The 8,394-nt window shown below is 47.3% G+C and overlaps 1 protein-coding gene across 1 annotated transcript in view; it reads left to right on the top strand.

Annotated features, from left to right (window-relative positions):
- The first annotated feature begins 1,891 nt into the window (after positions 1-1,891).
- ANKRD11 (ankyrin repeat domain containing 11) overlaps positions 1,892-8,394 on the top strand; it is a 139,487-nt gene continuing 132,984 nt past the window's right edge. Inside the window, exon 1 of the mRNA XM_063313112.1 lies at positions 1,892-2,207. The gene's annotated coding sequence lies outside the window, so the exon portion shown is untranslated. The remainder of the gene's footprint in view (positions 2,208-8,394) is intronic.

Raw genomic sequence — 8,394 nt, 5'->3', positions numbered from 1 at the left:
ATTTTGGAGGAAGTTGGCCAGGAGAAAAAAAAATCTGTCACTTACATTAAGACAGGCATTGGCTTCTTATGATGAAATATTGCAAATGACCTTATGAAATACTGCAAATGTCTGCCTTGAATGTAGCTTCATATGCTGGAACGTTGAAGCATGCAAAATTATAAAAAGATACTCGTTCAGCAATGTCTGGTGCAAAGTAAAAAACAATCAGCTTGGTTCTTATAATGCCTTTTGCCTTACTGTGGATGATACTTACGATGGATTAGTTACAGGCCTCTCCATTTTGAAAATAAAGTTTAATTACAGCCATCCAGTTAATACGTAATTGCATGCATTATCTTCTACTCTTTGAACGCTTGAAATGTAACCTTGAAAAAAGGTGATTTCATGCATTGTCCTTTGAGTGGTAATAAAGCTTCCTTTGGGAACACATCCAATGTTCAGCCATCACAGATACAGCCATACTCCAGCTATGACATCAGTGGGGCATTTGGGTAGCATTTTTTTCAAGTTATTTTACTGCTGCTGGAGGATGTTAAAAAAAATAAATGTGATGGGTCATGCAATATGAATTAATAAATGAGCTATGTAGCATACTGTAGGCCACATAGGACTCATTCCTTTAAGGAATCATTTTTTAAATGTGTCTTGGCCATCAAATGGGAAAAGTTCAATTTCTAGGGCAACCACTATATTCTCCAGAATTGCTCAAGAAATTTTAGGACACAAGTGGGCCATCTTTCTATCTTCCAAGTTTCTTCTCTCTCCACAGAGTGAAACAGAACAAGAGAGGGCAGCCCTGGAATTTCCAGCCCATTAAAATATATATATATATTCATTCAGCGTTTCTAAGTCTCCTGGAAGTTTAATACCTTCATCTCTCAAGAGGAAGTTCAGTGGTATGATCTCGGGGAGCAGGCTGCGCTTGTTGCCGCACAGGTGCTGGCAGGGCTTGCCTGATCCGCCGGGAGGGGGGATAAGAGGCCGCCGGCCTCCTGTTGACCAGCGCCAGGACTCCCGGCTGACCCAGCCAGGCGCCTACGCCCCGCGAAGTCAGAGGCGCCCGGACCAGGGGCGGAACGAGCCAGCGACTCCCAGCCGGGCCCCAGAGGTACGCCGCTTCGCGGCACCAGGGCAGCAGTCCGGAGAGGGGATCCTCGGCGCCCCGCGACCCCTGCTTGCAGCCTCGGCGCCGCCGGTCCGCTGGAGGCCTTCGGGCGCGACCCCCACGGGGCAGCGCCGGGGCGGGCAGGGGGTCGCGCACGGGCCTTCCTCGCCCCTCGGCGGCTGCTGGCGCTTTGGGACCGGAGCGCGGCGGGAAGCCGCTTCCCGGCATGGAGGGTTTGCCGCGAAAGCCCTGGGCGCAGCCAGGCGGCTGACGCGCGAACGGGCGAAGAAGATGCCGCGGCGCAGCGGGCTCCGGGGCCCGCCCTCCGTGCTTCGCCGCGCAGGGGCACCCCATCCCGGCCGGGGCGACGCGGCCAGGCTCCGGCTCCACCGCCCCCTTTCGGCGACCAGGCCCCTCTCGGTTGCCCAGGCAACTGCCGCACGGGGCAGCCCGGCGCCCCTCACGTGACCTCCGAAGAGACTCGCAGATCCGCCGGACTTCGACCAATCCCGGGGTGCCTCTCTTCTCCTCTCTCTCCCCTCCCGCTCCCGCCCGGGCTGCCCGGGAGAGGCCCTCCTCCGCACGCACGCACGCACGCGCCCGCCAAGAAGAGGCCCGAGGTCCCTGGGACACGTCACGCGCGCTCTAGTCAGCGTCTGGACGGCGGCCGGGCTCCGCCTCGCTGCTTTCCTCGTCGCTGCGCCGCCAGCCAATGGGGAGGCCCGTCTCATCGGACCAATGGGGAGGGCCGGCTCTGGCGGCGGACGAAGCGGCGGTGCCGTGAGGAAGGAAACGGCGCTGTCGGGCGGCCGAGCGAGCTTGGCAGGCCGGGCTTTCGGGCGGGCGAGCGAGGGGGCGGCCGGGGAGGCGCGAGAGCCGCCGGGGAGGCGGACGAGCCATGGAGCGGGTGGGCCGGAGGAGGCGACGCCGGCACTGCTGAGGGCCGCCGCTCCCGCGCCGCGCCGCTCCGCCCGCCGCCGCTCCCTTCAGGCAGGCGGCCGGGCCGGGCGCAGGGAAAGAAGCTGCGAGCAGGCCTCGCGCGCTCGCCGGCGGGCCTCCCGCCGCCACGGAGAAGAGGCGGTCGCCGCCGCCGCGCCGGGTAAGAACGGCGGCCGAGGCCTCCCCCTCCCCCTCCGGCGGCGGGGCAGGCGGCGACTGGGGGGTCGTGCGTGCCCGGGCGGGGGGGGCGCGGAGCACGTGGTCTCGGGGAGGCGGCGGGGGAGGGCCCCTCGTTGAAGCGAAGCGGCCCCTCCGACGGGAGCAGGGAGCGGCCTCCGCCGCGGGGGAGGGGTCGCGCGGCCGAGTGACAGCGCTCCCCTCTCCCCTCCGGGGGGAGGGCCGCGGGCGGAGGTTGAGGGCTCCCCTGCGCCGGGCGGCGCGGGGATGCTGAGCGCGAGCCCGAGGTCTCCCCTCGCCGGCCCGATTTCCCGGAGGCCCCTCCGCCCCGCTCCGCCGGGGCTGCCCCGCACTTCGGGTCGTCGGCTGGCGGCGGTGGTAAGCCGAGGGCTACCGGGGGAACGCGGAGACTCGTCCTGGGTCGGGAGGCGCGCCCCGGCCAGGCATGCCCGGGGAGCCATAAAGAGGCAGCTGCTGGGGGTTTCCAGCCTGCCGAAAAGGAAGGCGGCGCGGATGCCCAGGGGGCGGCCAGGGGTCTGCCTCTGGAGTAAGGGGGCGAGGGGTGGGGGAGCCCCGGCGAGGGAGACGAGGGGCAGCAGGACCGGGAAGGAGCCTAAGGGGCGCGAGCCACTTCCAGCCGGCTGCGGAAATAGGCTCCCGGTGTGTCGGGCAGAGGTAGGTGGCGCAGGTTAAATGAAGGGTAGCGATGCTCGGGGCCTGTGTGCCCACAGCCGAAGCGCCGCCGAGGTGAAAGAACAAGGTCTGCCTCGCAGCACGGGGAGGGATTGCGTTTGCCGGAGTTGATGCAGTGAAAATGACTCTGTTCTGCTAATCTCCATTTAATATTTCATCATCTCTCAGCCAGCCTTGCTCTGCGTGTGGAGAGAAGCAGTCCTCCGCCAGCAAGGCGGGCTGAGCTGCATTTATTTTCTTGTTTAATCTCTAAATTGCTTAGCCTCTTCCTTGGGCTGCCCTCCTAAAACAAGAAATAAAAAGCAGCTGTATGTCTTCAAACAGAATTTAAAACCTCCCACCCACCTAGTCTCTTAAGAGGATTGATTACATGTTTAGAAAGGCAAATCACCCCCCCAAGCCTTGAGGAACTGAGCCCTCTAATGCCCTCTGCCCTTTTCCCAGAGAAAGCAGCTGTCCTGCGAAGGATGTGTGCGTGTGGATTGAAAATCAGCCCTTCATTGAGGCACAAGGGCTGGTGTGTTTGGATCTGCTTCTACTTCACTCACAAAATCGATGCTCTGTTTTGATAGTTGCAGGAAGGAACTACTGTTCCCTCCCCCTCCTTTCCTATTTTGTACACAGATCTCCCTTGTCACCAGGAACATGGCCATAGAGGGAGCAGATCAGTCACTGTCTTTTAAAGCCAAATGCATCTCTGGGGATTGTTCTAGAAACTGAATATGGACAGAATAGCCTAGCCAGGCAGGCAAAGAGGAGAATAACGATCAGCAAACCAGATTTTCACATTTGTGCTTGAAAGTGTATTAGGTATTGTTCCTAGAAGTAATTCTGCTCTATGGAAAGTGGGAGCTTGCATCTTGGGGTTTTCACCTCTTCCCCTTTCCCTCAGAGTTTTTGATGTGTTTTTCTATGGCCCTAGTGTAGTCAATTATTCTGCTTCCTGGTGAAATTCAAGTGATCCTAATTTTTGAATGGAGTTTAAGTGTTCATAGTAAAACTTAATTTGACTGAAGTAGAGGGCTTAAGTCTGAGTAATAAAGACCCCCAGTTTCATGCTGAAAGGGAATTCTTAAAATAGGTTAATTAGAGATGCTGATAGTGGTGAAAGTAGTTGAAAAGTAAGATTCTTTCTTTGACAAAGTAGAGAAATTCTTTACAATCTGTGATTACAGTGGGTATTTGTGGGAGGCCTAAAGGACTGATTTGTAGTCAGAATGAGAAGAGGGATAGGGCGCTGCTTTATGCAAGGGCACAGAAATTCCAGATAGGTCCCTGGGGAACAGAGAGTATTTTAGGCTAGAATTCTCTATGGAATAGAGGTAGTCACACAGGCAGCCCAGTATTTACTGCTCATGTAAATACTTATTCTGCTTTCTGTCCTTGAAGAGTTAACTGGCTAAACTGGTTGAACAGGGCCGCAGCTCAGAGGCTAGGCTTGGGGACTGCCCTGTCTTTTGAACCTTGAGCATTAGGCGCAATATTAGAACAGTGTTATTGTGGCTGCTGCTTGTGAGGTTGTGCTCAGATATTACGCATAGTTGCATGCATAGTTCAGTTCTCATGGCAAAGGGACATTAAGTGTTTCCTAAAAGCATTTTTAGTTGTTGGACATTATCTGGAATGGATCATTAAAGGCTTAAATGAGAGCATACAATCAGGGACACCATGGCATGATAGTGATGGCATAGAGCTGCTTATTGGGCTGTGCTTCTCGTCTAAATGTAGATGTTAAAATAATTACTTGGTACATAGCCGTGGAGCTTCACATTATGTGGTTTAACCCTTGGTTTAGGTACCAAGGAGAAAAAACAATAAAGGGTAAGCTGTGTACATGAGATATTTCTCCAGTAAATTTTATATCAGTTTACCTTGCTCAAAGGGAAGATGAGCTAATATTGTTAAGTCTAGGACAGAGATGAAGAGAGACTTGGTTGGACAGTATTATTACACTTACTGGGTAGCTCTAACAACATGGCACAGTGGATGCACCAAGTGGCATTAAGATAATGTATATATTCTGGGTTAATTCTATTCTTGGTATTGAAATCTGAATTTAAGCATTTTTTTCTGGGGAAGTATTTCAAGAAATCACAAATCACAACTTTCTGTAGAAATTACTGTTAAGAACTTAATCTTGAAATATTTAATATTTCTAGTTTGCCCTTCATAAAATAAAATGTCCAGTGATGCTTTGGAAGATTCTCCTTTGATTGTTCTAGTAGGCTTCTGTTTGCCAGGAAAGGATTGTCTCTTTAGTGTTGGTCAAGCAATGCTAATCATACTGTGTCATCAGTCTGGTCTCTTTAAGTAAACTACATCTATGTAACCACTTGAATTTTATAAAATAGGTAGTAAATATGTTGAGGTTCCATATAGCTTTGCTTAATTTATTACTACAAGCCTTTTTCTTACAGAGTTTGTAAACATACAATTAAAATACAATTTTTGCATGTGTAGTACTGTAGGTAAAGGTATGTTTAGGAAACAGTGAGATAAACTGTCAAAAAGGCAATTTTGTATGTTAAGAACCAAACACAGGAACAAATATGTTCAGAATATTTATGGCTATGGAACAGGGAGTGGAATAAAAAACTGCATTGTCCTTTGATTTAAACTTGATGTCTGCAGTATTGTTGCTGCTGCTACTGTTTTTTTTTAAATCCATGTATATGTCTTTTAATTGGTTTGCTATATTCATTATTTTTAATGGAATAGATTTTCTTGGTGTGGTTCTATTAAAAAGAAGTCTTAATGATATTCTTTAATCTTGCTGCTTGACATGCAGTTTTGCTAAATAACCTTCTGCTGTATCACCAATACTATAGTAGCATTTTTGGGAAAATGCCTAAGAAATTTGGGTATATTGCAGCAGCAGTTTAATAATAAAGTGGAGCCTATTTAAAACACACGTACGTAGCTAGATTTACTTACATTTGAATCAAAACATTTAATCTTGATTTGGAGATTGCTATCAAATCATATTAAAGGCAATACTTTATTGCCAAGAATAGACTTAAAACCACATTTTAAATGGCATTTTAAAATTATTAGGATCTGTCAGGGAGGTATGTTATAGTATTTTAATATCAAATGATTGTTGATAACCTTTATTCTGATGTGTATATCACAATTTGTTACTAGAAGCCCATACGACAAGTCTGACAGCTGTCCTGTAGTTAGTTTTCAACCTAGATATGAAAGAGGTATGAAAAACATGGCTTTGTCTCAAAAGCACTTGGTAAATGCCTCTCTTTTAAGAGGGGTGGGGGTTGGGGGTGCCCAGTGTCTAACACCTCAAAGGGGCAGTTCACAGAAGTTGGTGCTTAACAGTTGGCTACCTGAGAGGGAACTAAATAAAAGGCTGGTGGATCAAGCGCTGTGCTAGTGCAGTTGACTAGCTGAGGTAGTCCCAGAGTAGTTGACTCATTAGAACATGGCGAGGTTCCTGTGTGAGTGGTTATAAAGCTTCCGCTTGTGTGCTAAGAAGCTTCTGTATGGTCTAGCTGGGGAATTCTGGGAGTTGAAATCCACATGATCTTAAAGTTGCCAAAGTTGAGAAGCACTGCCCTATGGAGAACTCAAGTAAGAGGGATCCATGAGTTTTTCTTTAATAAGAGTTGCTTTCTTTGTTGTCAATATAGCCATTTTCTTAAGAGGAATTCCAAGAGAAAAGAAAAATGTTGCAAGTATTAGTGGTTCTCTGGTTACCAACAGTGCAAGTGGTCTGTGTATGGTTGGTGGTTATTTCATTTGGGAGGATTTTTCCAGCGGTTAGGTAACCAAGAGATAAAAATAGTTTACCAGAGGAGGGGAAAGGTTTCCAGTAGCTAGTTTGCAAGTCTCTTCTCTTTTTTTGCTGTGGTTCTAGAAATCTGTAAACTTGGTTAATATGTTGGTTGGATTTAAGAGAGAATGCTGAACCTTAATTGTGAGGCCTGACCTAATTTTCTAATCTTCTTTTATAGTACTATGGCATTGTTTCTTCAAGGTATGTTTTTTTTCTTGAAGTTTTTACTCTGACCTTTGGTTCAGCAAACGTAATGACTGTTATAAAACTAAAAGAATTACACAGTGTATCTTATATGAATGCCTGAATTTTATTAAAGTTGCTTTATTGTGAAATATAACTGGAGATGATCTACTTTCTTTTGAGAATGTTGCTAATCTAATTTCTCATTTTCCCTTTGTTGTTATAATCATACTTCATGTGTTAAATATTGAAGAAACTATATTTAAACCTCTTTGACAAATCTTGCAATTTCTTAGAAAGTTGTTATATAGATTCTAAGCAGTGCTTAAATCTGTCCTTTTTCTAACAAGCTGCTTTTTTAGCTCATTATATAAGACTGTTCTGTTTGGCACAGTCTGGATAAAAAATTGACACGTATGGGAATTCAGCAGGTACTTCCTTATAGCTCTTAAAAATGTGCCACTGTTTTTGCTGGTGGGGAACATGACCTGAGAGAGGCCTGGCATTTTACCCCTCCTCCTCCTCTGGTCAAGTTCTCCATTGTTTTTACAGAGAACAGTGAGCATCCACATTCTTGTCAGCATTGCCCCTGCCATCTGCCATTGGTTTGTTGCACTGCCCTTGGCATTTTTGTTCTGAATTATTTGTCCTCAACGAGTCTGTGGGCAGACTCTTTGCTTCTTTAAAAAAAAAAAGTTGAGAAGAAGATTCTGTTTGTGATAGCAGAATGATCTTTGGCACAAAGCATCTGTTTTTAAGGGCAGATATCCTTAATTGCTCAATAACACAGGATTTTATAAACCTATCGAACACTGTCTGAACTCCTCTGTAAGACTTTTATTTCTAAGGGTTATACGTTGGCGTCATATTTTTATTATAGATGATCCTGTTTTTAAAGATTTTGCTGGAGAAGAGAAGTATTATAAACAAATGGGTTTTAAGTGTATAAGTGAGAATAGCAACCTTGGACTTTCCTTATGATTGGAAAACACAGTAGTAATATTTGTATGTATTACTTTAAAATCTGGTGAGTATAATGGTACTGTTTGCAGGAAGCTGTTACCTTAGGCTTGCATATCTAAGTAGTACAGAAAGGGAATTTCCTGTGAAGCGTAGTGGCTAGTTCATTACCATAGCCCACTAGGAGTATGGCTGCCTTTCATTGGTCTGTGACTAGGAAATGGAATTTTAGCATTTGGGAAGGCACGCATGCAGCTGTTGAAACCTAGTCCCCAGTCATTAGGCATGCTGCGGATGTGGAGTAATGGAAGTTATTCCAAAGGCTATTCTAGATGGTTGACTGAAGAGGCATCAACACTAGTTGTGAATGATTGAGTCTTCACCCTATGTCAAGACATTTTTGTTTACCTTTAGGTCATTTACTAAATCATAATTGGCTTTGCTCATGAAACGGTTAATTTACATTTTGGCGTAGAATGATGTGTGAACCATATTGTGCAATTTTTAAATGGTCAGGGCTGAGGATTTTTCTATGTCAAAGTGT

This window comes from Candoia aspera, chromosome 11 (assembly GCF_035149785.1).
Source record: "Candoia aspera isolate rCanAsp1 chromosome 11, rCanAsp1.hap2, whole genome shotgun sequence".
Taxonomy (NCBI): Eukaryota; Metazoa; Chordata; class Lepidosauria; order Squamata; family Boidae; genus Candoia; species Candoia aspera.
Note: the sequence above shows the minus strand (reverse complement) of the source record. Positions and strands in the feature narration are given on the sequence as shown.